We start from the raw sequence: 13,029 nt of genomic DNA on the forward strand, positions 1-13,029 counted from the left end.
AGCTCCCCACTTGTCCTTTGTCACATCACATAACCATTCTGTGTTTCAGCTTCTCCATCTATAAAATGGAATAATGAATTAAATGCTTGTGAGGTGCCTTGATATCCTACAGAGCAAAGTATTATTATTAATTCTTGTTAGTGTGAGCTAACACAGATTGCTCTCAGGTCCCTGCAATAGGTAAGCACAAAGCCAAAATTCAGAGGATCAGTCTGGATTTTCATGCTTCTCTCTGAATTTCCCAGCAATTTGAGAGATGATGGCAAGAGACTACTTCTATCCAGTTTTTCATGTTGAGGAAAACTATTTGGAGGCTGATCACATTGCAGAAAATGTGCCACATCACATTACTTTAAAAACCAGGTTGAATTAAAGAGAGAAAGGGGGGGAAAGAGAAAACAAATGTACCACCCAGAAATACTATATTCATGAGCTGGCTGAATTATTTAACAGACAACTGAAAAGAGGAAACTCAAGAGAAGCATACAAAAAAATACAACCCACAGTGCAGACACTTTTGCAGAAGCCCATGACAATGAAATACATTTTATATCACCAATCAACTTGCCAGCAGAGAAGGCTAGCTTGCTGCTGCCCACCTCACAGTACTGAAAAAGCAAGCGCCCGATGGGTATCATTCTCCATTATCTCTTAAACCTTCGCCACCAGCACGTGGATCGAAGCGCCGGAAAAATGAAAAGTGTGTATATTGTAAGCGCTGGTTAAACAACCCCACAGTAATTCTTATTTGCTGGAGGTTTTAGAGAGCAGATGTAGGATTGGCAGGGTCTGGGAGCTGGCTATATTGTTCTAGCTCATTTAGAGCCAACATGGAAAGAACACGGAAAGCTGCATTTGTGCGTGTGTGCGTGTGTGTTTGGCTTTTGCCATCCACTAGTCTAAGGTTTCTTGGATTCACACTGACACATTAAAAAAAAAAAACCCACCAGGTTGGTCGCTGTCCAAAAGAAATATGACTTATATCAGCTGCTGCATGAGAGTCTCTCAATTGCCTCTGCTAAGCTGCCTATTTTGCTGTAGCAAGTGGCCATGTGCCGTAGCACACTGATTGCCCACTTTGGTGGTATCGGTTGCTAGAATAAGGGCAAACAAATGAGGAACCAAATATAAAAAGCAGCCAGCAGCACTGAAGAAGCATTACAGCTGCCAGGCAATAACTTAGATAGTTACAGCTGCCATCACCTAGTTCACGCAAGCTTTTTAATATCTTTTGGCAACGCACAGTGTCACAGCACAAAAGGAAAGTTGGCACTTCCTAGCATACTTTGTTTGACATAACTGTAGGCAGAACCCAGCTGATACCTTCATCAATGTGTATGTGTTTGCTCTTAAGGTACATTTTAGCAGATCAAACATTGTTTTTCTCTTTCTGTGGCACACACCACTGTTAAATCATACGCTGGAACCAGCCCAGATTAATGGGAGCGCGCTCAGTATGCTGGAGCATACGGCCAGCCCCAGCAGCAGCACCCCAGATAAGGAAAAAAATAATTACTGCAGGAGAGGGGTGGGGGAGGGAGGTTAAAAAAATAAATAGATATACTGCTTCGCCAAAGTGTTTTCCTTTCCAGCCAGGAGCAGCAGCAGCAGGAGGAGGAGAATCAGGCCAAAGTCTCTTCTCCATTTACCATACTTATAAAAAACCCACAAGCACAAACACAGATCGGCGCACACACATAATTAAAGCATCGACATCCCTTACTGTGATTTACAATCCACATCACCAGAAACACACAGGCGTTCCCAGGATTTCATCAATGTTTCATCTGGTGCTCTTGGCACATCCAACCTCTTCCTCAGACGCAGCGCATGCTACGCCTTGCTCTCTCGGCCATGGAGAGGTGCTGAGCTGTACCCCAGTTTTTGCTGGGGAAGACAATCAGTACTAAATGGGTCAGTAGAGCTGCATGATTTGCTGCTCTGGCACCTTGTCTTATAGGGCACATGTAAAAGGCTAGCCTAAAACTCAATCTTGAGGCGGTTTTCGATCATTGTGAATCTTCTACATGGTCCATGATTCTAGGTTACAAAGTATTACAAGGAACCCAGGAAGCTCAGAACAATGATGATGTTATTTCATAGCATCAGTAAGTGACTCAGTGAAAACACAAAGAAGATACAAGCCTGTGCCCCATAGAGCTTACAGTCTTGAATGACTTGTTGTGTTAACGTTTTTTTATTCTAAACTATTGACCTTTGTATCACCTATTAAATTTTTACCTTATTTTATTTATAATACACCCTATAAAAGAAATGCACCCATTGCTCAAGCCTCTGACCCTTTCACTTTCATTGCCAGTAATTATGATTTTTACAGGACTAAAAAATTGCACTAAGAGCATTACAGCACAAGAAAGAGAAACCGTCCATGCTCCAAAGAGCTTGAACATAATTTTAGATGTGACACAACAAGTGAGGGTAACAAGCAAACAAACAGGGGCAAAAGAGAGAGGAAGTATCATTATCCCTCATTTTTAAAAATGGGAAACTGAGGCACAGGAAGATTAAAGTGACTTGCTCCAGGTTGTGCATGTCTGTGGGATAGTCAGAAATTGAAACCAGGTCTGCCAAGTCCTAGTCCAGTGTCTGAAACATATGGCAACTTAATCACTGAATGTGAAGGTGGTTTCAGAATCTTAACTGAAATCCAGATCTGAATTTTGAGGCAGGCTTCTATCTCTACAATGGGTTGAACCAAAGCCCAGATCCAAACACCCCAGAATTTTGGGGAGTTCCAGATCTGGATCTGAATTTTGTGTATTGAGCCTCTCTATGGCCCCCGTTCAGGAATGACTAATGGGACTAACCACACAAGCTTTAAGCAGCTTTCAAAATCAGGACCTATGTAATTGCTTATTACCACAATTTATAACCCACTGACAACCCCCCAACAACTGTTTCCCCCCACACACACACACCCACACCTTCCTTTCCTCCCTATGACTGGAGGGATGTTAAGGGGCCACTTCCCCTTGAATGCTCCCTTGAAATAAGTGTTCACTACTTACGCTAAACAATCTCTTCCATCTTGTAATTAGCTGTGATACTCTGAGGCCTATGTAATGTTTACACTATGCCCTTAGAGTGGCAAGGTGCACTGTGTAGCTGCTCTTTGTTGGCAGGAGAGAGCTCTCCTGCCGACAAAATAAAACCCGCCCCAATGAAAAACGGCAGCTTTGTTGGAGGGAGATGCTCTCCTGCTGACAAAGCGCTGTCCACACCGGGGCTTTTTGTCAGTAACACTTTTGTCAGCCGGGGTGTGTTTTTTTCACACCCCTGACCGACAGAAGATATACCGATGAAAGTTCAATATAGACATAGCCTACGTTCCCCAGATCTGAAGAAGAGCTCTGTGTAAGCTCAAAAGCTTGTCTCGCTCACCAGCAGAAGCTCATGAAACAAAGGATATTACCTCACCCAACTGGCCTACATTCTTCATGTAAATAAGTCGAAGCAAGTTCAGGTCCTGGCACAAAATTTAAAGGGTGGGGCTATTCATTTTGATCTGCCTGGGATGAGGGGAAATGATTGGTATAAAACTGATCATGCAACAAATTGATTTTAATGATGAGCTGGTGAATAGAACTGTGTTATGGGGCAAGGGGATTGACTGTGGCTGGAGGCACAAGTGAGGCAAGGGGAACTGACTTACTACCAAGAAGAAATGGTTCCTGTCTGGGTGGAGCTGGTTTTGATTTGTCTGGGGAAGGAGGGAAAGTATGAAGATGGTGAGCAATCAATTTTGAATCTGGTGGGGAGGAGAGTTGGTTGGTTTTTTTTAAGGTCCCCGGGGGGGAGGGGTTGTGGTGGAAGCAAGAGGGAAGATGGTTCACAAGATGCCTTCCCTAATAGTCTACACTATGAAAACATTTTGCAAACCCATGATATACAGTAGAAAGAAATGCACACACAAAGACAGTCCCAGATTTATAGTCGCCCACCAAGGTAGAACAGGTGGCTGTAATATAATAAAAATGTGTTGCAAGGAACTAGTCATGAATTTTAAAAACAAAAACGCCTACAGACAAAATAGAACTGTAGTGATGCTCATCTAAAACTAAAGAATTCAAACTATTATAAAATGACAACACAGGGGATTACAGAACAAGGGTCTGCTCCTGCAATTGCTTACACAGACAGTAACTCCACTAATGTGAGTCATCCCAGTAGCAAATCCTTCAGCTAATAGTGTTTAGTTAAAAGTGTTTGCAAGATCAGGTCCTAAAGACACCAAGCCCAAACTACAGAGGGATAAGTACAACGGTATTACAATAAAGCAGTACTGCAGCATCCCAGCAGACACAGCCAAATCCTTGCCATTTTGTTTGGATTGAACATGCGGGATTTTCAGTTCTTTGAGTATTTCAACCTACTCCAGGGAGCTGGAGAGTTTCTTAATTGTAGTACTGTCTCTTTTCTTTATGATAATGGTTACGAGAAAGTGCATGTGTGTCAATGGAAAAATAGAGGAATAGATTCCCTAGTACCTCCTCTTTCTTTAAGCCCCACACTTCCCAGTCATACGATTTGTAACAGGCTAAGGAAAAGATTTTTGTATGCGCAGCCCTTACTAAAACAGAGGCAATGCAACACTGTGCAACACCAAACAATGCAAATTCGGGTTACTTCATTTAAGACTTCAGTAGTACAGGAGCAATAAGATAAAGTTAAGATAAGATGATAGAAAACACTTAAACTTTGGGGAGCTTTGGTTCCTGACCTAAACTTTGCAGCTAGGATCCATCCATCTCTATTAACAGGCTAATTATTGAATTACATCAGTCTGACCATTCCTTTGACTAAAAGAAAGCTCAGGTGGAGAGGGAGAGACAAGAAGAAAAACAGGGATAAATTGTTTATTAAAACAAACCGGTTTCCTTGGTAACTAGATCTATAACTGTGGTGATGTTGCTATTATTTTAATAATGAACAGAAAGGTTTGATGTGAAGTTACATAATCCAGGCTTACGATCCAGCGTCTGCTCCATTGGCAAAGCTGACTCCAGATCTTAATGGCAGACGGCAAACCTCAAAAGGCTCCATTGTTCTATTTGGATCTGAAAGCTTGGATGCTCCCAACCATCTTCCTAGGGAGAGGTGCGCTTGTGCTGCTGAATTACCAACCTGCTCACATATGGTGGGTTTGAAAGTTCACCTCAGACTCCTTTGTTACTAACTTTGAGCTCCCTTTCAGCGACACTGGGGGGAAAGGAGCAGAGAAGGGAACGGAAACAATTCCAACAAGACAACAAATCAAATCATGGCCCTGGTTTTGAACTGAACTGGTTAGACACATAAATGTGTGTGATTTTCTGTACACAGTTGTCACAGTTGTACACATAACCATAGCTGCTTGTACAAATGATCACTTTGATAACCGGTCATTTATTCTTGCCAATGCCTGTGAATTTCCATGACTAACACCCAGTAGCACCCATTTGTGCCAGCCTTACTTGGGAAGGGGTGTTTCTTTTATCTCCAGTACTTAGCAAAGCCTCAATAAGAAATAAAAAAAAAATTAAAAAACTGAATCACCTTGAAAAAAAAAAAAAAGGTTTAAATGACATTAGTCCTACAAAGGGTTACTCACACATGGAGCCAGTGTATAGTCATGGGTGGCGGATATCAAAGGCTAGGGCAGGCTAAGCCTCCCCTGATCCATTCTCCACCCCGAGTCTCTGCTCTCCCTCTACCCTTAAGCCAGCAGGGGCACCAGACCATGATGCTCACCCTAATTGATGGCACTAAGTAAAGAATAAAAATTATCCTCCAGAACATTAGCATTTCAAGAACCCCATGCTCAGGCTACTCCATCACTTGCCACCAGCTTTGCTCCACCCAACCGGTATGTTAGTCAGCAGTCAAATGGTTAAACACACACACACACACACCATATTTCAGTAACAAATCAGCACTCAAGTGAGGAAATTCAAAGCTAAAGCTAGTGCACCATGCTTAACATGGCCCTTTCTACTTCACGACTGCAGGAGTTTCAGAGCAGCACATGGTGTTGCATACACCACACAATATGTCCTGCGGCAATACTATATTCACCACACAATGAATTAAGGGTCAAAGGAGTGACCTTTGAACAGCTTTCCATCGATTCTTTAAAGAAACGCCACATGATAAGTTTAAGTCCATAACAACAAGGCTGCAAGAAGATGTGGCAAACTTTAATTAGCAGTGAAATCAATAACCTCACTTGATATTTTGTAGTTTCTGCCATTATTTTTTTCAAACCAGAAAGAGTCGTTTTAGTATCTTTGTACTTAAAACAGTGTCCATGTGATTTAGAGAGGCATGTGTTGTTGGATATTTATTGTAAGGGGCTTCATGTGGTTAGAGGTCAAAGCAGAGTACTTTCATCTGTGCACCACAACTCTACGATCTCCTTATGTCACTGGGTAGCCCTATCTTCAAACCTTTAATATGGCAATTACTGAGGATGTTCTTGCAGTTATAAGAAACAGAACTCAGAGAACTGAGACCTGGCTCTGGGTTCTGTCCCAAACTTTCTGTGTGATCTTTGCTAAATCGTTCAGACCGAAATTTTCAAAAATTATCCTCTCATTTTGGGTGCTTCCAATTTTGTGTGGCCTCCTCGAGACTCCTATGGGCTGATTTCCAACGGGCTGAGTTCCAGCAACTCCCACTGACTTTTCCGGCATCTCTCAAAATCAGGTTCTGGGAATTTCAAGTTGGTCACCCAAAAAACGGAGGCATCCACAATTAGTGGGAAATGTTGGTCTTTAGCCTTTTTTCTTCAGTGAATCAATATGTAAAATTGGGATAATGCTTATGTGTCTTGCAGGGGTGTCGGGAGACTGAAAGGAGCACAATCAACTTCTATTTTGACTACTGTATCAGGTACTTATATGGCCCTCCATTACCATAATATTGGAGCACCTCAACAGCACTGTGAGGTAGGGAAGTACTATTATCCCCATTTTGCAGATGGGGAGTGGAGGCAAAAAGAGAGGCTAAGTGACATACCCAAACTCACACAGGAAGTCCGTGGCAGCATAGGGATTTGAACACAGACTTCCCAAATCCTGGGCTAGGCCATAGCCACTGGGTCATCCTTTGTATCACCCAGCCTCTTCATTCTCCCCTATGGTTGCAAATAACGTCTAAGATAACCAGAACTGTTAATGATTAGAGAAATATTATATATATATATATTATATTAGAGAGAGAGACACAGAGAGAGAGAGAGAGAGAGAGTTAGTTTTGTGTTTACATTGTGCCCTTGACATCCCAGTTTGTGAATATTCACTTTCATTCTTTCCCACTAAATGGTCACGTTCAATTAGTTTTTGAGAGAGTCTTTCACACAACAAGAAGAAAGAAAAATATTTTTACAAAATAGGAGCATGCAATTCTAAGAGCACAAAAGTCAACGGGAGAATTCAGAGCCAGGGTTAGGACTTGAAACTACTTTAATTCATTTTGAATTGACTTTGATTTCAGGTTGATGGTACCGCTTGAATTCATTCATGTTTGTTAGGAGAAAAAGGTGCTATTGTAAGCACACAAAGTACTATTATTACCTAATCCTCTTCAAAAATAAGTGTTTATGATCTCCATGACTAAAAAATGAGTTTAGTATTTTTTTTGTTTCTGTTTGAAATCAGTTGAATGTCTAGTATCAACAGCAAATGAAAATAACTTAGGGCCCAGCTCTGTCCCCCTTATTCATGTTGATTAATATCTCATTCCAGCAGTTAGTTTCACTGATGGACAAAGGACTAGTTACAAAGTAAATTACTAGTCAACATGGGTCAGGGTAACAGAATCCAGCACTCAGCAAACAATGTGAGCCATGTCTCTAAACACAACGCTCTCAAAGTTAACTGTTCTCACTGAATTCTCACTTAAACTTCCAATGCAGCACTGCAGCTTTAGTGGTACCTGGTCTAACCTCAAGCGTCTTGGCATATGCAAAGTATGATGTTTAGGATAATATCATCATCATCCTTATGAAAAGTGAAAAAGCTTTTAAAGTAATTTATCATCTATCACTCTGCTTGGTGCTAGTTCATGTACACACAAAACACATACCATAAACTGTAATGCATCAGAACGTCTCAGCAACAGCCTTCACTGAACACGCCCTCAAAAGCACTATGCTTAATTAAAGGAAAAGCATTGTCAGCAGGATGGTGGGGGGAAAAACTTTAGGTATAGGGTAAAACAAGACATACAACTTACAGATGTTAATCATCTGGGTGTTTGATTTTATTCTAAAACAGAGGTGCACCTCATTTTAAGAGGATGTTTTAGATCCTTCTCCCAAGTGAAGCAAGGATTAGAAATGGTAAAAAGTGAGGGGGGGGGGATACAAAAATATACCAATGCACCTGTCTCTCTCTCTCTCTCTCTCTTTTTTTTTTTTTTTTTTTTTTTGAACCACTTACACAAGATAGCAAAATTCAGCACTAAGAGGAATGACCTAAATCCTTCGATGTCCAAGCTTTCACTTCACTGAATACTAAATTGCAACGCTGCCTGGTTCAACCGGATGGCATCAGAATGAGCAGCAAATACAGAGAAACTGGAGGATTTTATAAAATCCCGATGGGCCCGATCCTACAAGAGAAAGAGCACCCTCGTCTCCCATTCTCTTCACAGTAAAATTAAAAGGTGTTTAAGAATTTTGTAAATAACAACTAGCCCCTTGCGTCGCACGTAGAATTGAACCAGCAGCAGATCACAGGTGCAATATGCTCTCAGAAGTCTGCCTTCTGTAAAACGTGGTGTTCTGCTCCAAGTGAAGCTTCTCAATTGCCTGAAAAGTAGCTTTGATAGAGCACATTGCAATAGTTTAGTTATGGGGTGACAAACGCATAGATAATTGTGGCAAGTTTTGCCTAAGAGGAAAGGGCACAAATACAGGCAATTCAGCACAAATGTGATGTGAAAGCAAACGAGAAAATTAATCAGAACTAACATGGGATGCACTAACACCTTTTCCTTCTTGTTTTTGACATAAAGGGGAGCTTTGATGAATTATAATGTTGTTTATCTATTTTATTTCTTCCACTTTATGAAAGGCACCAATGTGGGACGCTAGGTGCCAAGAACCTTATTGTGAGGGTCTTTCAAACACTGTATGATGTGTCTAAGTCTTTGTTGGATCCCCAACTGGCAAAGTACCCAGGCTGTTCCATTACCTCATTGTCCAAGAAATTCACTGTAGAACTCTGCAAGAGTCAGTGGCCAAAAAAACCCACCAGAAAACAATAGTGCAGACAATTCCCTTTGATTCAACACCTTTGTCCTTGGCGAGAATTTTTAAATGTACCCATTTGGGGGCTATTGATCCTTGGTGTAACTCCACTTGTTTAAATGAACTTATACCCGGGGTGATTATGGCCCCGTGACCATAAACTGGAGAAATTTAAGCTTGCCGAGGCTTTGGCACACAAAGAAGAGAAGAACCAATCTGCTCCAGAAAATCCAGGGATGCCTTAGATTACAGTCTCTGTGTTTTTCCTGGGTTTTTGTAATATATTGTTGCATATCAGTTACAAATGTGTGAAAACATTAAAGTTGAGCCAAATACAAAATAAGCTAATATCTTGTGTTTTCTGAAAAATGCAAGCTTAATTAGAGTTTAGGTAATTAAAGCTTTCACAGTTATAAAAAATACAATACAGCCATTTATGCAAAGCTGCCATTGAGCGAGATTTCAGTAAAATACCATGTAATGTGCAGAACGTCAAAATTTTGCTCCCAATTGAACCGCCTGCAATGCAAGTTCTCTTCCTAAATTTCAGGCTCATGCACCATAATTCTTCTGCCTTGTGGATTTAAACTCAGTTGCTTTGTCTTCATTTAAAAATAATGAGCAGTTTCCATGGGATTTATGTGCTGCCAGGCCCCTCCCACTACTCAACACCTACAAGCTGATTCACAAAAGCACAGATACACTGTGTGTGTGTGTGTGTGTGTATGTAAACATAAATACATACTAATGTCTGTTATAGCATACATGGCCAGCACACACAACATATAATTAAGGTTGAAACTTACATTCTAAGTCACTATTATTAATTGTTATTATTACTACTTAGTACTAATACTAATGTGCTTGGGGCAGTACAAAACACAAGGACAAAGATGGCTTGTGCCTCAGAGTCCACTGCATGCATGGATGCAATCCCATGGATTGCAGTATAGACATATCCTAAAATGGCAAACAAAGGCTCCAATCCAGTAACTTCCCGAGTGCGGGTGGACTCCTGTACCCATCTGGAGCCACACTGGCTTCACCGAAAAAGTTGTAGGCTCAGGACTAATAAAAGGGCATAGAAGGCTGGCACTGCTGTGGGGCTCTCAGAGAAATAGTAATAGGAAATGCGAAGAATCATTCTGACTTTGATGATCAGGAACTGACAAAGCAGCCACAAAATCTTTCCAAAACAATACAGATATTGGGCCAGATTCTCTAGCCCAGTGGTTCTCAACCAGGGGTACGTGTACCCCTGGGGGTATGCAGAGGTCCTTCAGGGGGTACATCAGCTCATCTAGATATTTGCCTGGTTTTACAACAGGCTACATAAAAATCACTAGCGAAGTCAGTAGAGACAATGACTTGTTTATACTGCTCTATATACGATACACTGAAATGTACATACAATATTTATATTCCAACTGATTTATTTTATAATTATATGGTAAAAATGAAAAAGTCAGCATTTTTTCGGTGCTGTGACACTTTTGTATGTTTACGGCAGATTTTGTAAGCAAGCAGTTTTTAAGTGAGGTGAAACTTGGGGATACACAAGACAAATGGGACTCCGGAAAGGTTGAGAGCCACTGCTCTAGCCCGTGTACAGCTCCTTTGCACCACTCATGACAAAAAGGGGGCCGTAAGACAGATGCAAATAGCCAGCAGAGAATTCTCCTCCTCGCTTGCTAGTGAATCTATACTGTTGCTGGACCCTGCCTCTGCCCTCACTTTGTGGCATAGGGAGCATGTGGGGGCAAGAAGGGAGGTGTCTGTGCAGAAGGAAGCGTGGCAGATTTCTACTCTGCTATACCAATCTATGTAATTTATAGAGATCCGGCTGAATGGCACTGGGGCCAAGGTGGCCCTCAGAATCCAGGAGCAGATTCCAGCTCCCTACCGTCCCACCCTTCTCTCCAGTACCGAACAGAGATCTGTCGCAAGAAAGAATCTGCCCCTACATCTTCATAACCACTAGAAAGGTGAATTTTATTATAAAGACGGATCACGGCAGATTGACTCGGACACCTGTGTAGTATAGACCATCATTCTGACTGGTCCCATTACAGTGCCTTCGGCAGAACAGAGCTTTCGGAAACTTCAACTGATCGAGAGCTACTAGAGGGCTTCAGTGAGTCAAGACACATTCTCAGAATCTGTGATTATATCAGTGGACCGTTAATTGACAGAAAGCCTTCTGTATGAAACTCCAGTAGATACATTTGTATGTTTAAAAAAAAAAATCACAAAAGTGTCTGTGAAACTTTAACCTGTTTGAGTTTAAGGTTCTTCAGACAATAGGTTAAGACGTATGTTTTAAAAAAAGATAGTCTATCTATTTTATTTATAGGGGAACTGGAATTTTCATGTGAAAAACTGAGATCCTTGTCCTGGAGAGGAAGTTACTGAATAAGTGATTCATCCCTGGTGAATATAAGTGAGATGTCAATAAAAAGTTGTGGTTAAATGGGGCTAGAATAAACATATTGTACTGTATCAAGTATCAGAGGGGTAGTCGTGTTAGTCTGGATCTGTAAAAAGCAACAGAGGGTCCTGTGGCACCTTTAAGACTAACAGATGTATTGGAGCATAAGCTTTCGTGGGTGAATGCATCTGACGAAGTGGGCATTCATCCACAAAAGCTTATGTTCCAATACATGTTAGTCTTAAAGGTGCCACAGGACTCTCTGTTGCATATTGTACTGTACACTCACTGAGTGTTAGGATTGTTGAAGGAGCGGGGACTTTACACATGACTCATTCTTTGGTTTGTAGATTTCTTCCCAATGCAGTCTGAGATCTCAATAGAAGCTAATAGGGCTGGTTTCAGCTTTACAGCACTCACCAGGTGCTATTACACTGTCCATATTGACAAAAATTACCAAGGCTATGCAGAGAGACAAGGGGTATGAAACATCCCATTAGAACCATCAGACCTATGCCAAACAAGTTCAGCAAGAGAAATTAACTTCCTAGAGGGAATGCCTATCTCCTAAAGAGGAGTGGGGAGAATCTTAATACCTGACCTACTAATTACCTGGGAGGAAAGTTTGCAGTAATTAAAACTGGTTTCAAAACTTTTTGTAGATAATTGGGCTTTAAAAAAAAAATCACTAGCAGATAATTTTGTTCTATTTTTAAACCCTCTGATTCTTTCTTGGCAATCAGTGTGTGTGTGGGGGAAATCCAACCTGGAAGTGTCCTTCATTTTTATTTACATATAGCCTTACCTGCTCTTTTGTTGATAAATTGAAAGCTGGATTTGAAACAAAATAATGATAATATACGGCTGCATGGGCAGATTACAAAAAGCAAAGAGCCTGACAACAATCTATGGTGGAGCTAGAAGAGATTTCTAACTTTCTTTACATCAACAAGTTTAAAAAAAATTGTCATGCAGCTTTTAATTGCCATTAATAAAGTGGAGATAAAGCCCTAGGTCTTAAACCCAACACTGTGGTGTTGCAAGTTAATGATATATTAGCCAATGCTGTATATCATGAGCTTAGAGAAGGGTCAGAGAGAACAGCCCAGCCCAGGCCGGGGGTGGGGGCTATATTCTATGGGTAACCTTTGGCCTGTCAGGGCTGTCAATCAACAAGCCACATGCATGGCTACTGAGTTTCTGGTAAACCTCCTTTCACACCTATGAATTCTGTCAAGTATCATCCATTATCAGCAGGTCTTTCAATAGCTACATGGCATCTATAAATTGATTGAATTGCGAGATCTCAATAGCAGAGGTCAATGACTCTGAGCTATTGTTTTTAGTG

The sequence above is a fragment of the Malaclemys terrapin genome, chromosome 3 (genome assembly GCF_027887155.1).
Source record: "Malaclemys terrapin pileata isolate rMalTer1 chromosome 3, rMalTer1.hap1, whole genome shotgun sequence".
In the NCBI taxonomy this organism is placed as follows: domain Eukaryota; kingdom Metazoa; phylum Chordata; order Testudines; family Emydidae; genus Malaclemys; species Malaclemys terrapin.